Raw genomic sequence first — 9,979 nt, forward strand, 5'->3', positions numbered from 1 at the left:
ATAACATTATTGAACCAAAATGTTTTGTTGCCCACTTTGAAGCAAATACACAATCTCTTTTACTTCATGATATTTATACTTATGACAACTACAAGAATTTTACGTTCTCTGTTTTAGTAGCATTGCTCTATCTTTTAATGGCATTTTTGACAGTAAGATTTGAGATTGTTTTTCAAGAACAAACCGTCAAAATGAGTAAAACTGATTTGTGTTGGAATTGACAGCTACTTTAGTTGGTTGAAGCCTCTCCGTTCATACATGTTCTACTTTGTGTCATGTAACTCTGATGGAAAACATTAATGCAACTGTAAGCATTAAATAGAACTTCACTTATATTATTTAAATCTAGTTGTCCAGATGCCATAGTTAAACCGTTATTTTGAAGGCAAACCATTAATCCTATTGTTGTTTTATCTAACACAACTCCTTGAATGATGTTGGATTCTCAGTTTATGAGATTTGATCAAAGTCGTATTTGGACTCATTCAATTAAAAATAAAAACTTACCTACTGTCCCGCCGCAAGAAAGACACGTTGTGAATAGAAATCCAGGAATTCTACGCAGGCTTTCAAAATAAAAATTGGTTACTTAACCAAATATAAAATTATTTTATATAAAAAAATTAAAATATTTTACTTATAATTAATATTAAAATATAAATTTATGGTTAAATATATTTTTTTAAATTTACGGAAAACACCAAATCAATTGCCGTATATTGTAATTATAAAAACATTTTCCCAATCTCCCAAGGATCTGATATTTTGACTTGTAGAGCATTGTGTGATGTAATGTGTCTCTTCCACTTTGCAACATGTATTCGGCTGTTCGGGCAAAACAACTTGTTGGATGTGAAGAAAAAGCTCCTCCGCCAGAGACACCAAGCTGAAGTTCCAGGGCTTGGGCGAGCCACTCTGCCCCTCACGAAATTTTATTTTCCTTCCACATTTGGAGATTTTGTTGGAAATTAATGCTTACATTTCATATTTGAGAAATTGGTTTGTGATGGTTGAGAAATTCTCTCAACCACATTCTCTAAATTAGGAATAAGTTGGATCTCAAAAACTCTATTTAATAGAGTGATCTGTAATCGTGTGTGAGTGTCTTTGCACATACATCATTTGTACATAATATATGATTGAGTGTTTGTGATTGTGTGATTTTAGATGTTTCTATCATGGTATCAGAGCACAGGATCAAAGGCCCGTGTATTGTGAGTCCAAATCCATTTTTTTTGTGTTTGTCCATCATAATCGACATTGTTTTTATTTCTGTCTTTTAATGCCCGGTGCTGAACGCAAACTCGAGACAGGTATGTTGGACCTGCCAGAGAGCTGTATATCTGCCATTTTCTCCTTTACTATGCCGCGCGACATTAGCAGACTGTCAGTTGTCTCCAAGCTCTTCAAATCTGTGTCCTATTCGGACGATCTCTGGAACAAATTCCTTATGCCTGGCTTTATCCAAATTGCTTATTATTACTATTTTTCAAACGGTTCGATGCCCAAAACTTCTTTAAACAGTACAAGTGATATAGCATCTGTGAATTTTTTTTGAGAAAATGGAACGAAAGGGGTGTCACCAATATAGTCGGATCTGAAGATAATGGTTGCAGAAGCGAAGAAAGTGATGGGAATTCGGAGCTTTCAGATATTTGTAGCTCAAGGGGTCATGGGATCATTTCCATGGTCGGCTCTATCGTTTGTACCCCTAGTTACCAGAAATGGGACGTTATCCCCTGTTTCTGGCCGAAACCTTCACCTAAATGCAACCCAGCTAGAAACGCCGTGTGCAACGGCCGTTTTCGTTTCCACGGGCAAGAAACAGTTTCCCGCGAAACGAAACCGTTTCTTCTCACCGTTTCCAGATAGACTTGCAGTTAAATTTATTTTCTCGAACTCGGGTTAAATGTAATTTTTTCAAACCGTCCATTAAATGGAGTTTAATTAGCAATTAATTGTTAGTTTTTTGGATACAGAGGTTGAATCCAGTTTAATTTCCAGTTTAATTCGCAGTTCACTGTTAGTCTGCTGCAGTGGACTATTAGTTTTCTGGAAATTAAGCCTAAGCACTCCAGCTTATTGTGAGCGACAGCTGAAGAAAAAACTGTTGTATTTTTGAGAGAACAGAGAGAGCTGTCAAAGAAAAACACCAGTTGTCAAGGATTTAACCAGAAGACCAGAGCGAACCCATCATTACTCAGATGCAAGCCAGGCACAAGCAAGGCACAGATCGGAGCCAAGCAGCTTCAGGCCCCTGTTGAGTTATCTTCAACAACATTGTCAATTCTATTGTCAAAAGGTACTGCCTAAGAACTTCAATCTCTGGTTTTTTTAATGAGATGTCATGCGTGATGTTAAAACTATTTGCAATATCAGTGATCTTAAATATACGCCGGGTCATGCTCTGTATCTCGGTTTATTTAATTCAACTTGAGAGTGCGATAAAATTATGGCATATTTGCTTATACTGCTTAGAAAGGGGCGGAACAATGGATAAGCATTGGAACTGTTATCCATTAACAGGTTGGATTTCAACCAGCCGTTTGAACTTTGCATGGTGATGCCCATTCCAGAGAGGTTTTGATAAGTACCTTAATTTTCATTCATGATCCTTGTTTCCAACCTGCAGTGTAGGTAGTTTTGAAACTAAAAGTGAGTTCTAGCTAAAAAAATCGAAACGGAAATAGACAGAACATGGCATTCACTGTACCGAGCTTGGCAATATCCGGGAAACAGGGAACAAACAAAAGAAAACTGCAAGAGCATTAGGTCTGAGCCTGGTAGTCTCCTGCTTGCAATATTGGCCTTATCAAGAGCTTCAAGCTTCCCTTTAATCAACTTAGATTTTTTTAATACTGCTTCCACATCTTTATCCATCGTGTCTCTCAAATTCTTTATGGTTTTCGCGTTGTGGATGGTTTTGCTTTCTTCATGTGAAGCTTGCAGCTTCCTTGACAGTCCTTCCACCGATTCCATATCATTTTTCACATCCTCAACTTCCTCAAAGAATTGTCCTAGGTTTTTTTCTTCGTTAATGCCTACCATTTCCACATCATACCCCGCCTCTGGAATCCTCCTTAAGATTCGCATAGTTTTTGAAGGATCTCGAGAAAAGATCATTCATTTTTTAAGCATATATTGAAACGAAATTGTATCGCATGGCTCCCCATTTGATTTTAGGATATAAAGGTATTGGGCGAAATACTGATAAGAGTCTCTTTTGAATTGGATACAAAATCTATATTTGTTCCAAAGCCACTTTTGGCGTTGAAAGTCGATTTTGTGTGTAAATATAGATAGAAGAAATCCGCCTCGAATTCAGAAATAGTGTAAAACGTTTTGGACGCAACCTTCTCACAATACTGACAAGCATGGACAACCCTTATTTGGAAGCACTGTTATAATATTGTTTATTTGGTTATGGATTATATGGAGCGATATATGGAGCAACTTCATAATACAATGAGTGATATCATTTTAATTCGATACCCAGTGTTATGGAGTTGCGTTGTTTATTTGGAAGTGCAGATTATGTTCATTTGTTTATTTGGCACCCACCATCGCAACATTATATACCCCAAAGGAGGTAAGCCAACAGATTTATGCCAGTTGTTGAGGTACTTTTGTGGATTAAGGTTTTGTACCGTAGTATTTGAAGTAGCATTCAATGCATTACATGGTCTAGCATTACCACTGAAGAATGCCCAACAATTGTACCTAAAATATGATGTTATATGCCAGCGCACAAAAGTGAATTGTTGGCTTGTGTCATCGTTCACTTATGGCACAAATTCTGATCCTGTAGTTTAATGGGGACATGTCTTCATGAGCTCAACGAGATTTCAACTTCTCTCTCCACAGAGCCAACGAAACTAGTGCCAGTTAAGTAAAAAAGAAGATAAGTGACTTGTTGAATGAGTATGTTGAGAGTGGTGATAAAGAAAATGGTTGTCGTTGTATAAAAGACTTGAATGTTCCTTTCTTTCATCATGAAGTTGTAAACAGGGCTTTAATTTTATCCATGGAACGAAGAAGTGCACAGCCACATATCTTGGCTCTATTGAAATAAGTTGCCAAGGAGGGTCTAATAACATCTAGTTAGATGTCGAAGGGTTTTGGTAGGCTTGTTGATACTGTAGATGATTTGTCACTTGACATAATCAACATGAAGGACATGTTTGAATCTTTGGTTTTTAAGACAACAAAAGAGGGATGCCTTAGTGCAGCACCTGACATTGTCAATCTGCTGCTTCACAATTAAAATGCAAAAGAACATCTGTTAAAATGAAACTTGATACAGAGAAATTTCTTGGAAAATTTAATCGTTAACATTCCTCAATTGGTTTTCTGTAAACTGAAATGCAAAAAGATCCGAAAAATCACATAAATTTCTATAGAATCGAATTTATTTATATAAATTAGATAAAATGCTTGAAGGTTCAATACATTGAAAAAAAAAAATGCTTAAATTTTTTTCAATTTAAGTGGAATATAAGAGACAGATCCTCTGGAAGAGCATTATATTACAGTTGAAGAAGAATGGAAGGTATTAAGGTTGCTCTTTTGGCAGGAGAATCTGCGAAATGTAATTCATTTTTAACAAGAATGAATTATTTCAATGAACCCTTCAACTTGGAGATCAAACATAGTTTCACACATAAAAGCATGCAAATAACACGAATTTTTCTTTATAATTCATCAAGGAGGCTAAAGACGAACGTTTGTTTAGGAAATTACAAGACAAGCTTCAAAGATTCTAGCATGTACAGAGATAATCCGAAATGCTGAGGATGTAAATAGGTATGGAGTTGATGGGAAATTGTCAACGAATCTGACTTTACATAGGAAAATGGAGAAGCTATCCGGGAGACAGAAAACAAATAGAAATAAAATCGTAGAAATCTAAGTCGGAACAGGATTGCAAGTGAACTTCTCCATACCTGATATAAATTTGACGGGGAATTTTGATTATGAAGTAAATTTTCTATGATAGTTTTTTTTTTTAAGATTGGGATTTGTGTGATGTTTCATATTTATTTTTACTTGTATATTAGATGTAAAAAATTTTGTTATTGTTGTTTGGAAGTGTCACTGAATATGTCTTTTCACAAATTTTGGGAAAAATATTACTATATTTACAATAAATAAAATATAAAGCAAAATATGGATTGCATTGTGATCCGTTAATCGTAAGGCAGTGAAAATTAACCAAAATTATCAAACCTTACTATGGCAGATTCATTCTTTGTAACTGAGTGAGAAGTTAATGAAAAAACTGTAGATTGCATCCATTAAGTCGAAGACCAAAATCGTGAAAGTTTACTCTAAGCAGCTCAATCAATCATAGTTAGTAAAGATCAATAGTCACAATTACCAAATAATTTATTTATAAGATTGTGGGCTATTGTTGACCATTTTGCCCCAACACTTTTTTGGCTATGCTTAAAATTCCACTAGGTTAGAGATTTTTTCCAATTACGTTTTTTTTAATGGTATTTTATATTTGTAAAATTTTCACAAATGTTGTGAAGATTTAGAAGTTTTGTAAATAGATTTTTAATTGGAAAACTTAAAATAAATATAATTAAATAAAGTGATGAGAATTATTATTATGAATTTTACTTTGAAATTATATAATATCTATTATTTTAATATAATATCCAACTCGTATTTGAGTAAAAAGGAAAAATCAATAGGAAAAATCAATGTTACCAATCAACATACCTAATTATTGCTAGTGCATAGCCCCACACACACATATATTTAGAGAGAGAGAGTGAGTTATGGAACAAGTAGTTATAAGTTATTAAAATATCACTGAAGCCATGTATCATGGGATTTTGTAAAATGAATGAGATCAGGAGCTAGTCCTTTTCTCTCGAGCTAGTCCCTCCAATGCTCGAAGTAAGGTGATTTAGATGTTTGAAAATTTGAAAAAAGATAAATAATTTTATTTTGTTTAAGTTTTCCAAAATTTTCTTTGATTTTCTCTTCAAATTTTTAGTTAATTATATTTTTCTGATTAGGTGTCAATTTTTTAATTTTATTTTCTGTAACTAATTTTCAAATATAAATTGTGCAGATTAAAATTGGTTGCAGAGGAGAATCATTTATTTTTTATTTCACTCATTTCTCATTGCAATGGAAGAAAGTTCACCAATGTCACAAAGTAGACCGCCCCTTTCCCAACAGAAATCTTCCATAGAGGCATCCAAAAAAATCCAAAGCAAAGAATATCAAGAAGCAAAAAAAACCTTTGAGGCAAGGTTATGGGCAGCTGTGAAATGCACTCAATCTTATAGTGGAGGATCAAGTGGATCATCTGGTTCAAAGGTTTGGTTGTGCCCTTATTGTAAAAAACAAAAAACGGGGAATGTAGGAAGAGTTCGATGGCATTTACTTGGAATGGGGAAAAAAGAACAATCAGCTTTATGTGACAGTGTACCTAAAACAGAAAAAGCTTCTCTAATTAAGTAATTTAATGAACTTGAAAAGCTTAGACATATTGTTGAAGGTTTAGTTCAAGCTAACAACAATCCTAGTGGATTGACAATTGGTGGTCCACACTCTTATTCTCAACATCAAGTTTCTGTTTCTCACCTTCAAAACTTATGGGATGTAAAAGGAAGGGGAAATCTCGATGCATCCATTGGACGATTTTTTTTTGCAAATGGCATATCTTTTAATGTTTGTAGGTCTCCTTATTGGAAAGAAATGGTAAGGGATCTAGTTAGCAATGCTCCTAAAGGTTACAAGCCTCCTAGTTATGAAAAGATGAGGACAACCGTGTTATCTGAAGAGAGGGCTCGGGTTGAAGCTAGACTTCAAGACATTAGAGATAGTTGGAAGTAATCTGGGGTCTCCATTGTCTCAGATGGTTGGACAGATGTTAACCATCGTCCCCTTATCAATATTTTGGTTTCGAGCCCAAAAGGAGTTTTGTTTTTAAAATCCTATGATACTACAGGAAAGACAAAAGATGGTCCATATCTAACAGGTCTCCTCAAAGAGGCAATAGAGGAGGTTGGTAGAGAAAACGTGGTCCAAATTGTTACAGATAGTGCCTCAAACAATATCCTTGCTGGTGGGTTGATTGAGGATGAATATCCAACAATTTTTTGGACTCCTTGCTCTGTGCATTGCTTGAATTTGCTCCTGAAAGATATTAATAACATTGCATGGGTTGATAAAACTATAACTGAAGCAAAGATGCTACAACACTTTATTATTAATCATGCAACATCCATAGCAATTTATAGGAAATATGCAAAACTTCAGCTTCTTCGATGTGCCGAGACTAGATTTGCATCTGCTTTCATTATGCTTCAACGCCTTATTAAAATGCATCAATCTTTGAGAGAGATGGTGGTATCAATGGATTGGCAAAGGTGGAAGGGTTCTCATACCGGGGATGGCCTAAAAGTTGAGGACATCATTATTGGTCTTTCTTCAGAGAATTTTTGGAGGAGAGTGGAGGATATTGTCACCCTTATTACACCTATTGTTTCCACCCTTCGCATATTTGATAGTGATCAACCATGCTTAGGGGATGTCTTTGAGAGCATGGATCAAATGAGAGAGAAGATTCATGACATAATGGAAGATGAAAATTCTAGGATTGACAAAGACACCAGAAATGAAGTGTGGGAACTTAGTCTGACAAGGTGGAAAATGCTTCATAGCCCTCTTCATTCAATTGCATTTTTACTCAATCCTAAATGGTTTCATAAGAAACCATCGTCAGATGTAGAGGTTATGCAAAACTGGAACACTTTTATAAGTAGGTGTTACGATCGTCAGGATCGCACTGCTTTACGGTTTGAGCTAGGAAAGTATTTGAGATCAGAAGACCACTTTGCAAATGAAGATTGTGCATACAACAGACAACAACTTGGACCCATCGACTTCTGGATACAATATGGTACAGGGACCCCCTTGCTTCATCGTTTGGCTATCTGTTTGCTTTCACAGGTATTCTTAATAACAAATACCTTTAATGTATTGATTTATTGTTTAAACAATTAATTCTAAAGCTCATTTTGGATTATTTATCTTATAATATTTATTGATTGACTATGACTAACATAATTTTAATTTTATTATACAGGTGACTAGCTCCTCTGCATGTGAAAGAAATTGGAGTGAATACGCTTTCATCCATTCAATGAAGAGGAATCGCCTAGGCACGAAAATGGCACAAGATTTGGTGTTTGTACACTCAAATCTACGTTTGTTATCTCGACAACAACTAGAATACAAAACTGGACCCACGAGAATGTGGGATTATGGTGGTTCACAAGATGACGAAAATGATGAGCTTCCACTTGAGGTGCTACAAGAGAATGCTGAAGACATGCTTGATGATACCATGAAGTCTACTGACCAAAATAATTCTTTTGGAATTGGCTCAAGCTCAACTATTCCAAAAAATGAGCTTCAAAATCTAGATTATTAGGTTTACTTGCATTTTGATATGAATTGTTGGAAGTGACTTTAGAGATACATATATATTCAAAAGAACAAATTTAATTATTTATATTTCAAATCTCTTATTCTTATCAATGTTTTCTATTTTCTTGGAATTAATGATGGCTAATTTTTTGATCTACAAAATTATCACTTCCTTCTTAAAACTAAATTAGTATTTACAATTGTTTTTTTACAATTTCATGAGCAGAAACATTACAGGTTTATGATTAATGCTTTGTTTATATTGTTCACCTTTAATATGGTGTTTTTCTCTCTCCTCGTTTCTTATATGCGAAACCTCCAAACCTCGTTTCTCGTTTCTGGTAACATAGTTTGTACCCATGTGGCTGGAGCTCATTGGCTTCTCTCATGAAGAGACTGCATTTTGACTCTGTGTACCGTGGGGTGTTCCCTGGGTGGATTGTTTGGAGGGCGAATGAGGGACGTTATTGCCAGACGCCTTCCAAATGCTGGAAGGATTATTCTTTCGCAAATAAGTGCAGGTCTGGCTATTCCTTTGAGTGCAGTTCTGCTGCTAGTTATGCCTCGTGATCCTTCTACTGGGTTGGCACATGGCCTAATGTTTTTCATCATGGGAATCTTCATATCATGGAACGGAGCTGCCACCAACAATCCCATATTTGCAGAAATTGTACCTGAAAAGGAAAGAACAACTATCTATGCCTTGGACCGATCATTTGAAACAATCCTCTCATCCTTTGCTCCGCCAGTGGTTGGCATTCTGGCCCAACATGTACACGACTCCAGATTCGAGGTACTTGCGGAATTAACAGTGGTTTCGTGGTTGGAGGTCCGTGGTCAAATCGACTGCAGGCTTTTGTCTTCGGATACCAACTACAGAGTGGTGTTTGTCCTTAAATTCAGAGAACGTCAGTTTGGGTGGACAATGCCAGTTACTTTCTCAATTACAATGCCGGACAGAGAACAGATGGAAAATACATTTGTGATTATATTAGTTTAATTTCCATAAAATGTTTTGAAGAAATCAAGAAGTAGTAGTAAGGCTCAATATGGATGGTTGTCCAGATAGTATGGCAGTTGCGGATCTAGGGAAGGATCCCTCATTAGTGGTAGACGTGGTGGTTTCCTAATGAGGTTATGCGACAGATTGGGATGCTGTCCAGTAATTGACTTCTGGAGGTCCTTGATTCAGGAGTTGAGGATGGGAACTCGGGAATCCAACTTGCCAACTACGAGGGTTATGAGGGAACTTGATGGAGCATCTACTGATAAGCTTGATTATTTTGTTATTTTCATGTAATGTAATCATTAAGGGGGATGTTGGAAATTAATGCTTACATTCTATATTTGAGAAATTGGTTTGTGATGGTTGAGAAATTCTCTCAACCACTCTCTCTAAATTAGGAATAAGTTGGATCTCAAAAACTCTATTTAATAGAGTGATCTGAATCTAATCCATGTGTGAGTGTCTTTACACATACACCATTTGTACATAATATATGATTGAGTGTTTATGATTTTGTAC

At 35.7% G+C, this 9,979-nt stretch overlaps 1 pseudogene; it reads left to right on the forward strand.

The window, feature by feature from the left end:
* Positions 1–1,282: 1,282 nt before the first annotated feature.
* Positions 1,283–9,708, forward strand: LOC149188430 (uncharacterized; annotated as a pseudogene).
* Positions 9,709–9,979: the final 271 nt, after the last annotated feature.

This window comes from Pinus tabuliformis, chromosome 3_1 (assembly GCF_031772625.1).
Source record: "Pinus tabuliformis cultivar Carrire ecotype Pingquan chromosome 3_1, CPIR1, whole genome shotgun sequence".
In the NCBI taxonomy this organism is placed as follows: domain Eukaryota; kingdom Viridiplantae; phylum Streptophyta; class Pinopsida; order Pinales; family Pinaceae; genus Pinus; species Pinus tabuliformis.